The sequence below is a fragment of the Thamnophis sirtalis genome, unplaced genomic scaffold (assembly GCF_051295495.1).
Source record: "Thamnophis sirtalis isolate CommonGarterSnake01/CBP01778 unplaced genomic scaffold, rThaSir2_p1.2 scaffold_4, whole genome shotgun sequence".
NCBI classification, from domain to species: Eukaryota; Metazoa; Chordata; class Lepidosauria; order Squamata; family Natricidae; genus Thamnophis; species Thamnophis sirtalis.
The window spans coordinates 23,367,371-23,381,222 of record NW_028261384.1 but is presented as its reverse complement, the minus strand read 5'-3'; the positions used below and the strand labels follow the sequence as shown (position 1 = coordinate 23,381,222).

General features: G+C 39.0%; 1 protein-coding gene across 1 annotated transcript in view; it reads right to left on the bottom strand.

Annotated features, from left to right (window-relative positions):
• PRTFDC1 (phosphoribosyl transferase domain containing 1) overlaps positions 1–13,852 on the bottom strand; it is a 61,600-nt gene that overhangs the window by 21,965 nt on the left and 25,783 nt on the right. The window lies entirely within an intron of this gene.

Here is a 13,852-nt window from a genome sequence, read left to right as displayed (position 1 = left end):
ACCTGTGAAAATGTAGGCAGAATTATAAATGAATTGAAAGAGTATAGTTCTGTACACATCTATTCTAAAATAAGCCCCATAAATTCAGGTAGGATAAATCAGTCAATCAAGGAATGGCAGGAATGAAAATTCTCTCCTGCACAAATGAAGGAGTTGTAAAAGACTATGTTCTGTAAAACAGAAATCAAAGCTATTTTTGAATATTTTTAATTAGAATTTTTCAACATAACAAAATGTATAAGGCTAAGAAACAAGAAATAAAAATAGAAGAAATTGAAAAAAATAAAATGGAAATATATAATTAAGCCTCCTCATCTTCTCTGTATATTTCTGTGACTGACATACGACTGTTCCAGTTTCTTTCTCCCCCCTGTATTTTCCCCAACTTGTTTGAACTCTTTTTAATCCCAAATTCCACTTCCTTTTTTCTTCCTTTAAAAAAAACAAACCAAAGCAGCGAAAAACACTGACAAACCACATTCCAAAACAAAACTATTGATGCAAGCTTTATTCACTCAATGCAATAAAATCTAGTCGCATCTTTGGGAGCAATAAAAAACAGCAAGATTATGGGGTTTCACTGCAACTGAATTTTTGTCTCTTTTGGATATGTCCTATGGTTGTACAAAGGGGGAAGGGCTTTGATTGGGAGAGTGCCAGAGGTGCGTTGCTGGGGGTATGGCCTGGTATGGCCGTACCAGTAGTGGCCCGGAGCAGCTGAGAGCGTACCAATAGGTGGCTCGTTTGGCCCACCCGCCACCCTCTATACCTGTTTTTATGGCAAACAGCAAAGTGTGCATGCGCACACAGCGTGCGATGCCTTTGCGAGCCCCAACAATCAACTGGTTATCGCAGGGGCGATGGATTGTGCACGCACAGCACAAGTCAGATGCGTTCGCGTGATCAGTGTATCAGTAGTGACAATAAGAGCAATCCACCACTGGAGAGCACATTATCATCTTGCAGATGCTGATACCCCCTTCTTGGTCCACAGGAAAATATAACTTGCTTAAATTAATTACATATTTTGCACCCTATCAAAGTGATTTAGAGAGCAATCTTAAATCACTCCAGCCTTGTTGATTTTCTCATTTCTCTTTGCCTTCTATTCCCCTTCCCTTCTCGAAAAAAACCCTCTTTAATGCTTACTAAAGAACAAGAGAGTTGTTATTCCATTATGTTTCAAGGAGTAAAATAAACATAGAACTCTATTTCCAAATTGCTGGACAGCTCATACACATGTTTTCCTTTCAAAATGAGGTTGAGCGAGCAGTTTGTATCACTAATGTTATCTCTACTTCAGCCCCATTATCCTCCCAATGCTCATTAGACGTTGCTTGCTTTACTGGGCAATTTTCAAGACACTTAACAATCTTTGGATCCGGGACACATCATAGCTCTCCACTACAAATCAAAAGACGTTACAATCGAAAAGTATCTCTTAATCTGTACAGAAAACTTCAGAGAAGCAGCAGAGAACATAACTGCAAAGTGATTAAGTCCGACCTTGATGACAAGTAGAACTTGGGCAAAGGAACAGAGGAGAGAGTTCAAAGCCTTAGATTTTCTTTGAGCAGCTTGGGCTAGCGTAATCTGTAAACGATCAAGACACAAGAACAGGCAATCTGGGGGCCCATTGAATGTTAACCTCCATCAAACCAAACACTGCATCAAACTGGCAAGACTTTGGATGTACTATCGTGCCATTAAAAAAAAAAACCTGGTTTCCTATCTTTTGAAAATACTTTAGAAATGTTGTCAGGTAGCAGCCCACAATTCACAGTGCCCTTCAATTGTGTGAGATAAGAATGCCTAGCCTCCTGCCACTGTTGGCTAACAATGCTGAGAGTTTTATTTATTTTTCAGATTTATATCTTTTTTACAGGAATACAAAGAATTAAGAGATGGAAGCTCCACAGTGCATCTCAAAGCAGCGTTTGAAATTGAAATCCCAAAAAGCTGCATGGCTTATATGACAATCATAGCAATACATCTTTCAACATTTCTCCTTGAATCTAGTAAATTATCCAGCTATAAAGAAACACACATGGCCAAAATTGTGGAAATCTTTTGGGAAAAGTATACTGTTGAGGTTTTTTTTTTTTTTGAATAGTATACTTTTGAATTGTACCATAAAATTATATATCAATGGAAAGATAATTTAATCAAGAATGTAATGCAATAACTTTTATGAAGAATTCGCTATTGGAATAGCATTTATAAAGAAGAAAAGTGAAACAAGATATACAAAATTTATCACCATATCAGTTAATACTTATTTGCATAACCTTTAGCATAAATTACAGCCATATAAAGTCTTCCCATGGAGTGAACCAAGTCTTTTAGTTCTGCAGCTGTTATAATGTGAAACCAAGATTAAATGATTGCTTCTATTAACTGGGTTTTATTGCTGAGTTGCTTCTGACTAACAAGTTTCTTTAGTCAACTCCATAGATTTTCAATTGGGTTAAGTTCTGAGATATTCCCAGCAGTGGAATATGATTATCTTGAAACCACTTTTTGCAAACAGCATGACATGGAGCTGAATCCTGTGGAAATATAAATGCTTCATTGTCTTGGAAAAGATCATGTGCGGAACGCTTCAGTTTGGGCTCAAGTATTTCATTTAATGTATTTTTGGCCATTTATAGTCCCATTAATCACACAAATTCTGCCCACACTGTTTGATGTCATACAAACCCAGATCATAACACTGACTGGGTGTTTCACACAGTGGTGGGTTGCAGGCAGTACGCCCCAATACGGGCGTATCAGTGCCTACCGGGAGCACCAGGTACCGTTCTGGTACAGTGCTCCGGAGGGCCCTTCCTTACCTGTATTTGAGCTCTTTGGCGCTTCCGCGCATGGATCATACTGCACCTGCGCAATGCTCCACAGAGCAGCTGGAGTGTCACAGGAGGTAAGGATGCATGTGCGTGCTGCGCAGGTGTGCACGTTCATGTGGTGGACGCCGGGCCCCGTTGCAGTGTTGGTTGCACCAGGATCCAGAAACCACCACTGATTTCACAGTACATGTAATGCAATCAGGATGCAACTCTTCTCAGATACTTCTCCTTACATATTTTAAGCCATCATTATACCAAATAGGGAAATCTTGGTCTCATCACTCCAAATAACATTGCCCCATTGTTCCTCTGTCCAGGTAACATGGGTTTTAGGCCAGTTTAGTCTTTTCCGTAACCCGACAAATGTGTGCCCAACAACATTGCGCCGATAAAACCGCGACATCGACAGCGCGCCCACAAAGGCGCACCGACAAAAGAGCGCCAAACAGAAGTGTGATTAGGGTTAAGGTAAGGGTTAGGGTTAGATTTAGGATTAAGGTTAGGTTCAGGGTTAGGTTTAGGGTTAGGTTTAGAGCGCGCTTTTGTCAGCGCACTGTTGTCGGCGTGCTTCTGCGTTCATTCATCGGCGTTCTTTTGAACTTGCAGTTTTTCGGCCCGCTGTTTCATTGGCGGGCTTTTGTCGAGCGCACATTTTTCGGTGAAGCGTCTTTTCAACCTTTGTTTGAGAGATAAAAGTGGCTTTTTTCGTGGAATTCTAGATTTTAGGCCAAATTCCTACAGTCTGTGCCGAGCAGTCAACTTCACATTGCATTGCGCCATTTCATCTTGTATACAGCCAGATGATTTTCTTCTGTTACGTAGGCACAGTCTCTTAATTCTTCTATCATTACTGGCTGTTATACACCTTTTCCTGCCTTTAGCAGTGTGGTTTTGTAGTGACTGAGTCACTAATTTTATTACATTTTACAAGCTCACTAAATGAAAGAACACAAAAAAACCCCAACCAACTTGACAGCGATCACATAACACACTGACAAATGTTCTCCTCTCATCTTCAATTCATGACATCAATAACTGAATCTTACTGTGATATGATTGGATCATTGCCAAAACAAGATGACACCTGATTGGCTCTCTAAATACTCATGCTCATTGGCTACAATCAGATGAAGGAAAGCTACCTGATATCTACCTAAGCAAGCTGTGCTTTCTTTTTCTGGCTATTTGGCTATCACTTTTCATAGAATACACATAATTGAACAAACTTTATTGTATTACATTCTTGATAAAATTAACTTTCCATTGATATATAATTTTATGGTACTGCTAAAAAAAGTGGTGTTATTAGCCACCAAACCTCAAAAATACACTTTTCCCAAATGACATTGACTTATGACATAATTGGTGCCAGAATTTCCTTTGTTGTGCAATGTGGCTATTGAATCACACCTGACTTTACAACTTTTCCCATGATTGTTAAATGAATTATTGCAGTTGTTAAGTGAATTACAGAGCTGTTAAGCAAATCCACCTTTCCTCATTGAAAGCCACCTGGGAAGATTGCAAATGACAATCATGTAACCCACCCACCCCCAAACACACTTGTAATTGTCATAAATACATACCAGTTGCCAAGTGCCAAAATTCTGATCATAGGACCCAGGAGATACTGTGCATAGTAAAATGCACTGTAACTTCAAAAAGTTGCTAAAGGAATGGTTGTAAGTCAAGGACGCTGTCTAAATCAGCGGTCCAGTGGTGGATTCCGGCTGGCTTGGCCCGGTACATTCGTACCTGTTGTAGCCGGGAGCAGCTGACAGCATACCAGTACGTTGGCTTGTTTGGCTCACCTGCTTGCCCATGTTCTATAACAAACGGAAAATTGCACACAAGTGCACAATACTTGCACGAGCTCCAACAAGCAGCTGGATGTCGCAGGAGCGGTGGAGAGTGCATGCATGTGCAGCACGTATGCATGAACAGGACACACAGCCCCGTAAGTAGCGTACCGGTAGTAACAGGGAGGAATTTACAGCCTGGCGGCCCAATGGGAGTGGGAGAGGGACCAGCCTAGTTCCGAACATGCAACAGCCCAGAAATGGAATGCGGCCCGGGTTGGGGGAACCTTGCTCTAAGTAGCCTACTTCCACCTTACATCAATCATATCAATGTCAAAGGGGAAGAACAGGAGCATTGATAGTGTGGGTTGTTTGTTCCCCTGAAATAATTCTTCATATATAATTGCACATGCAAGATTTTCCTTTCTTGGCTTAGCTTAGGCTTGCTTTTCCATGTATGATCTTTTCACTAGAGAAAAATTCTGCATAATGTTCCAAAATCCACAGCTGAACAATTAGGATCCTTCCAAAATGTCACTAGTGTTGCTCAACTGGTCCTTACAGGCCAGTCTAGCTTCCCTCTTTTATCTGCAAATTAAGATTCTGTAACCACTTGGTCAGGGTTTCTATAGCAACATTTAAGTTGCCAATTCTTCCAGTATTAGATCATCTCCACTGAATTGGGTGGGGCAGCTATTATCTTTTTTTTTTTTCTTTCCTGGAGACCAGAGGGATCTTGAATCCATCAGTCTACGTGTGGGTGATCTCAAGAAAAGAAAGAGGCTCTTGTAACCAAGATTCCTGATGACAACATTGTAAAAAGCAGCACACATCTGTGGTTTGGGGTAGCTGAAGAGAAAATGGTCTCTTTTTAAAGTGTTCTGGCAGAATAAAAGCTACCTTATCATGACACAAACCAACAGTTATAAATTTCTAACTCTTTACCTCATTAAATTGTGATGGGCTTTTTTACTGAAAGAGTAATGTCCTTTGGCTATCAGCTCAAGGCTTGGCACCTGCTTCTCTCTCTTTCTCTCTTCTTTTTTTCTCCCCTTTCTTTCTTTCTTTCTTTCTTTCTTTCTTTCTTTCTTTCTTTCTTTCTTTCTTTCTTTCTTTTTCTTTCCTTCCTTCCTTCTTTCATTTTTCCAGAAACAAACCCAAGCAAGACAGCTAATTAGAGTTCATAGAAAAAGCATAAGAGAAGTTTTAAAAATATCAGTGGTTTCAGGGTATTTGAAGAATCTGCCTTTTAATCATCTTGTTTCATTCAGTGTTACTGCTATCCTGAAGGCACCCACAGAGTTGGAACGCAAAATTCAATCAGTTCTCATTTTAACATAAACTGACCCAATTTTCACTTCTTAAGATAATATATAGACTGGCCTGCGGACATATTTTCATTTTTGTACACCTCCAAATTTTGCCCTTTGATTCCCTGATCAGAAACTGTTGCAAACAGAACCTACGTAAAGTTTGCACAAAAAATGTAGATTGTTTGTACTTATAGAAAAATAAGCACGACATTTTATACCTGTTTTAAATTTGTTGTTGCTTTATTTAATTTTATTTTGCATGCCAGGTTCCCCCCCCCAAACTTTTCCCTCCAGATGTACTTTGACTCCCATAATCCCTCAAGCTGCTTAACCATGTTGACTAGGGCCTTTGAAAATTAAAATCTGATACACTTTGGCTGGAACTCGACAAAGTTAAAAAGCTGTTGTCCACTGCTTTGAGTGTGACAGAATGAAAATACATTATATTTTATTGAGAAAAAGCCTTCTGTATTTATGGGGGGGGGGGTATTTTAACTTTAGATAAGATTGCTAGTTGCCAATACAATTCATTCCAAATCTTGGTCCCTATATTCAAAAATGATAAAAGTTATTTTAATTTCTTCCAGAGATGTAATCCCTGCCATCTTTTTAAAGATCAGTAGCCTTTAAAACCTACATACAGGTAATCCTTGATTTATGATTCCATTTTGGACCAGAATTTCCACTGCTAAGCAAAGCAATGTTAAGTGAGTCGATTTTATAACCTTTTTTTTGCCACAGTTGTTAGTGAATCAGTACAGTTGTTAAATCATTATGCAAATCTGGTTTTTCCCATTGGCTGCGCCCGCCAGAAGCCTGCTAGGAAAATTGCAAATGGTGATAATATGATTTGGGGAATGCTGCAAACATTTTAAATAACTGCCAGTGGCCAAGAACCTGAATTCTGATCACATCACCATGGGGATGCTATGACGGTCATTAATGTGAAGACCAATCATAAGTCACTTTTTAAAGTGCCACTATAACTTTGAATCGTTGCTAAATGAATGATTGTAAATTGAGGACTACTTGTAATGCAGTAGAAAGCAAACCAAAAGAGGAAACTACATACATGCTGTGTTTCAGCCCCCCAAAAATAAATCCTGGAGATTATGAATTGAAATTATCTGCACTATTTAGTGCAAATGCCCCATTTTTCAAAAAATCACTTTTTATGAGAAGGTTCTTTGCCAACTATGGCATTGTTTAAATAATTCTAGGTTTATTTTACAGAGTGATCATAGGATATTCTCCAGACAGATGGTGACTCATATTTCTGACAGCAATATGCCCCACCTCCTATCTGCTCTTGTGGAAAACTCCGCAATATATTTATTGTTCTCAAGAGCCTTAGAAATATTGATAAAAGTGTGAACACACCTTCTTCTATTTTTAACATGTTGGGAAGAATTTACCTCAAATTCCGGATATATATATATATGTGTGTGTGTTTTTTATTTGTGCTGATAAATAAATATATAAATAAATATATATATACACAAACATGGAACGTATATACTCATAATTCTTACAGCAGGAAATCTCTTTTCCTTGTACTAGTTCCTAAGAAAAGACCCAATATAATGGACAATATGCCATGATTAATTGATGTTTTCAAAGGATACAGCTCTTTTTTTAATTTAGAAAGCACAACAATGAAACAGCAGTTCTCAGGATGCTCCGTAGAAACCTAATTTTAACAGAACTTGAAAATTGTTTAATCTTTTGTTTGGCCTATATCGTGACGGTCTTATTGTTTCTAGATGCTTTATTTAATGAGGAATTAATTAATGGCTTTTGAAGAGTTTTATTCTACTAAGCAAGTAAACTGGCCCATGAGCAAATTTAAAGTCTGGCTCTTCTAGATCAGGGGTGTCAAGCTTGCGGCCTATAGGCCAGATATGTCACGCTCTGGCCAGCCCCACCCCCACCCCCGTTTTAGCAAAGGGGAAAATGTCATGATACATCACGTGACAACAATGTGACAGCGCAAGTTTGACATTCCTGTTCTAGATTGTTTTTACATAGCATCTTCAAACATCAGCAGCGGTGCATCCACCAGTTTCTCTTCAAGGAAAAAAAAATCAAATATTGACCATAATTTAAGATTGTCAATCTTAGAAAAGGAATGCTAAGGAGTCTGGAAAATCTATATATTTGAATATTTAATAGGCTAGTTCAAAATGATGGACAGACATTATCTCTTTTCTTTTAAACAGCAGAAATAGAATGTAGATATGAAAATAGCAGAGACACAATTACAAAACTTCCAAACTGTAGGAGCTGTAAGCAACAAAGGAAGATGGGCTCTAGCTTAATGAGATGTTCAAGAAAAAGCGGGATAACCATTTCTAGGAAGGTGCAGTTGCAAAGATTTATTCATTGTAGTGACATTTGAACTGAGCAACTGCCAGTGTGTCTCTCCACCAATAACATTCTGTGCTTTACAGCAACTAGGAGAGGATTTATGCTATGTGACCGGAATGAGAATGAATATAACACAACCCTCCCCCCCAATTGGCTCACCAAACAGCACGAGCAGACCACAAGTAGTTATGCACATCTTGTGTTTTATAAGCCAACCTCGAGCCACAATATAGTTTAGAATAATCCTCAATAAAAAGGCAAAAATAGGACTCATAAGCCTCAAATATATTTGAGTCTAGTTGTACCTGGCTGAAAATAATCCGCAGAAAGATTATTAGGGAGAAAATTATATTGTTTGAGTTTATCTACAATCAATTTATTTGACTCAATGTCCTCTAGATAGTTCATATGACATACATATAAATATTTTCATCACCCAATTCCCAATTTCCTTTTGAATGACGCATAATTATGTAAAGCACAAAAATAAGAAAAAAGTTAAAAAATTAAAAGCATGAGATAAGAAAAGGAAAAGAAATATATAGCTAAACATAGCTTACACCAACATCTCCTAGTCCACCTTCTACCTTGCAAATCATCTGCTTCCATCAGTCCACATAGAATCATAGAGCTGGAAGGGGATCTTAGAGATCTTCTAGTACAACTCCATGTCTAAGGCATGTTATTTTTCATCACATCCACACCCTCATATCATATACCACCCACAACTTCATGTCTAGCCACACCTTTTGATGGAGGCACATACATGCCTTCCATCAAAACACCAAGTATTCCTTACCCATATATAGTATAGTATAATCTTTATTGTCATTGTACTTAAATACAATGGAATTGGTTTTAACCTCACTGATGCAAAATTATAACAGAATCAAAAAAAGAAAAAGAAAAAAAACTAGCATGTAGTTAATCTAAGGAAGTTTTTCCTCTATGGTGGACACTGCGCCGGGACGTCCAAAAACCTCTATGGCGAACATAGCGCTGGAGCGGCCACAAGCCTTTCTTGAAAGTGGCTTTTGGCTGCTGTCAAGAAAGAGGATTTTGACCGCTCTGGCACTATGTCCGTCATAGAGATGGGACGCGTCCCGCCTCTATGGTGGACATAGCGCCAGAGCAGCCAAAAGCCTCTATGGTGGACACTGCGCTGAGGCTTTTGGACCCCACCAATATAAGACAGCGGACCCTGGGTCGGTCACAATCCACGTGCCATCATGTGACTGCTCTGGGGGCTCAGCGTGCGACCAGAGTGGCGGGGCTGCCCCAGAGGGTTTCTCCCGGCCAGGAAGGATCGCCAGGAGAAAGCCAATGGCAGCCAGCAATGGGACATGAAGGAGCAGCCATCCAGCCGAGCTGGGATTGTCCCCAGGTCGGTGGAATGGCGGGGAGATTGCACAGGGCTGGAATGGAGGCGGCAGGGAAGCGGCCCGCGCGCTGCCACCATGTAACCGCTCTGGGAGCGCAGTCAGGAAGGATCGCTAGGAGAAAGCCAACTGCAGCCAGGAGTGTCCCCAGGTCGGTGGGGTGGCGGGGAGGTTGTGTGGGGCTGGAGGCAACAGAAAGGCAGGAGTCAAGGGCATGCTCCTGTACAGGCAAAAAAAATATCCCGCCATCCCAGAACTGTGCCACAAGGTAAGGGAAGCAGGTTTTGGGAGAGACCTTCCCTCCCCCTTCAAAGAGCCCATGTGGGGAGAGAGGAGGCGGCCTGTTTTGTATGTGGGCAGGCGGGCAGTTTAGTGGCCAGTGCCTCCTTTGCTTGCTCAGGCGGGCAGAGCTATACACAAGTTCATGATTCTAGGGAAGGCTTGGACATAGCGCTGGGGCGGCAGGGCGGCTTTTGACTGCTTGCCTCACCAGCCATAAACCTCACCGCACGTCACTGGACAGGATACAGGTAGTCCTTGATTTACAACCACAATAGAGATCAGAATTTCAATTGTAATCCATTGCAGTTGTATGTTGAGGCATCACACAACCAGATTCAATTTTCATGATGTAAAGCAAGTCATGGTGATAGCATATTACCGGGTTGTTCAGAAGATCCAGTATAACTCAATGGATATATTTTTTTGCTGGATTCCCAGAAACCATTAAAAAAAATGTTGCAAATCACAATAATGTGATTGTAGTATGCTGCAACTGGTAATAAATGCAAGCCAATTGCCAAGGCAGTGATTTGGGGGATGGGATCTACTGATATCCATCCTTTATTTACATCATATATCACTCTTACTGCACTTAGCAAATAAACTTCAACTCCATACTTGCACCAATATTCCCTAACTGGAGCCTATTTTATTTGTTATATGCGTTCTTCAAATCAATAAATGTACAAAACTGTCAACTTTCTCACTCAAATGCTTTTCTATGAACTACTAAAAACCAAAAATCTGGTCTATATACACCATGTCAAACCCGCGGCATCACATTGCTGTCACATGATGTTCATTATGTTTTCCGCATTCATGGAGCTGGGATGGGTGTGGCCTGCGTGTGACACATCCAGCCCGCGGGCCACCAGTTTGACATCCTTGATATATATATATATATATATATATATATATATATATATATATATATATATATGTATGTATGTATGTATGTATGTATGTATGTATGTATGTATGTATGCATGCATGTATGTGTATATGTCTATGTCTATGTCTATGTATATGATGTATATGTATATGTATATGTATATGTATATGTATATGTATATGTATATATATACACCTTCTCTTTTCTGCCTGGTATAAAAGTGCAACCAACCTCCTAAGTATTATTCTTTGTTGCCTCTTGCACCTTTTGAATCAAAAAGCATCTTCCCAGACATCGTTAATAAGCAGATGCCCACTTAGGTTTTTGGTATCTATTTTTTTCTACCTTTTCTTTCTATAGGAGAACAGCAATCGCATTCCTCCAATCCTCAAACAGGTTTTACAGCTATTCCTGTTAGGAATATAGTCTAACGGTTGGGTTGGCAATATATAAATCATATAACAATGTTGTACCTGTTTCTTTAAATCATACTGTAAAATGTAATTGGTTGCTGTTTTCCTCAATCGGCCATAAGAGGGAGCCAGAATGACTGTTAGCTCTCTGTTTTGTTGATGCTGGGCTGATCTGATCTGAATGTTTTGAAAGCTGGCTGTTAGAAAGTGCCGTGAACTATTGTAAGCTTTGCAACTGCTAGCAAACTTTTAGTACTGAACTGATTATATGATACTGGACTATGTTATTCGGGTTATCCCTTAATTGAAAGAAATTGATGACTGACTGTCTTATCCGTGTATGACTTGGACTGTTTGATGGACTGACACCTCTATACAGAGACACCTCTACAGTGTCTCTGTATGCTGGTTTGTGTGTTCTCCAACAACACTCTCACAACGCTTCTCAACGTACTCGCTCTCCCAACGGGGAGCTCACTTAACAATTCCTTAATCAAATCATTTCAATATTTTAACATTTCTCCAATTACAGAAGCTACACATGCAGCCTCACCATTTTTCAACATTTTACACATTTGAGGATTCTTTTTCATTCATGTTTAATTTTGCAGTTTGACACATAATTATGATTCTTACATAACTCCAAAGTATTCCTTCCAGCATTCTCCCTGCTTTAGATTCATCCCAAATAACTGCACCACTTTTATTTTTATTTTGATTCATTCCCCTGGACCTTTAATTCCCTTTAGCCTTATATCCAAAATAACTTTATTTTTTTATCAAAAATTGTTCTACACTTTATGTGCAGCTTGTAACTAGTCCTTGCATTTTTGATTACATTAAATTATATTTGCATTGATTACATTACATTATATTTTTTCTGTAGATTATAGGAAATTATGATACAAATCTAATACAGTCACATGATGCAGTATATTTTTTTATTGTTATGGTTTACACTAACTTTTCTTCTATGGATTTTTCTAATCAAAAACCTTTTTTATTTTATATTCTGCAAGATTTTCTATTAAGGTAATGTCACATATGCTTACCCTACTCTGTATTTTTATCACAATGTTCTAGTCTTCTTTTATATCTTCTTATATATTCTTTCAATTTATTGTGCTGAGAAATTAATCCACCTTTTAATATTTTTATAGGATTCATACCATCTCTTCTTGCAGTCAGTTTACTTTTACTTTAGGTTTCTTTTGCTTCTTTATTTTTTCTTCTATGGATCTTTACTCCAAGATCCATGTTGATACTTTCAAAAAATGATCTGGTCGATATCCATTACTTTTGTAGAATTAACTAATTTTCTCAGTCTTCCCTCATAATGTTACTTATAAAATAAGTGAAAGAAGTGCCAACCTCTGGTGTTAATTGTTATTCAGACTGTATACCCCTGGTATGCCCAAATATGGGGGGATGGGACATACTGCTTCCCTTTTCTGTCTATCGGTTCACTCTGGGAGCCATCCAGGCAGAAAGCCATTTTTTTATGTTGCCTTGTTACATTTGTGTTGCATTTGTTCGATTCCCAGTAAGGGTATGGCTAGCTGATGAGAGCTAAATAGCTTGAAATAGATCTATACTAGTCTCCCTTTATTTATTTATCAGCACAAATGCAGCACACACACACACACACACACACACACACACACACACAATATTAGGATCTATAAGTCCTCAAAGTGCTTTTTTTCAAAATAGCAATAGCAATAGCAGTAGACTTATATACCGCTTCATAGGCCTTTCAGGCCTCTCTAAGCGGTTTACAGAGAGTCAGCATATTGCCCCCAACAATCTGGGTCCTCATTTTACCCACCTCGGAAGGATGGAAGGCTGAGTCAACCCTGAGCCGGTGGGATTTGAACCGCTGACCTGCTGATCTAGCAGTAGCCTGCAGTGCTGCATTTAACCACTGCGCCACCTTGGCTCTTGGTAACTGGACTTTGGGTTTTTTTGAAGATGTTTCGCTTCTCATCCAAGAAACTTCTTCAGTTCAGGATAAGAAGTGAAATTTCTTCAAAAAAACCCCAAAGTCAAGTTGCCTTTTGAAAAAAGCACTTTGGGGACAACCATAACGTGGATGACTGAGCATCTCCATTGATATACAAGAAGGTATTTTTTACAAAAGTATACAAAAATTTAGACAATCTAAAATAGAACAATTATTTTTCATAGACCTGTATGTTTTGGACTGGATGATTTATTTGCAAAAGAACTATAATGCTGCAGCCAAATAAGTATATTTCAAAGAAACATTAAAACCATCCTAACATTTCACAAATGGCAGATAGACATAAAGATGACCCAGGGAAGTAAATAGCAACCAAATGCCATGCAAAGTTGAAGTCTCCCTGAAAGGAGCATAACCTCCCTGGACCGTATAAAAATATAAAATGAATTGGTTTTGCAGCATTGACACTCAACACAATATATCTGTACTGATCTTGAAAAATAGCATATTAATATGCTTTTACTGAAATGCTTCTTCCAGTGGTAGTAACAGATATCTTGTAGGTATATGTAACAGGTGCATATGGAGAGATTAATGG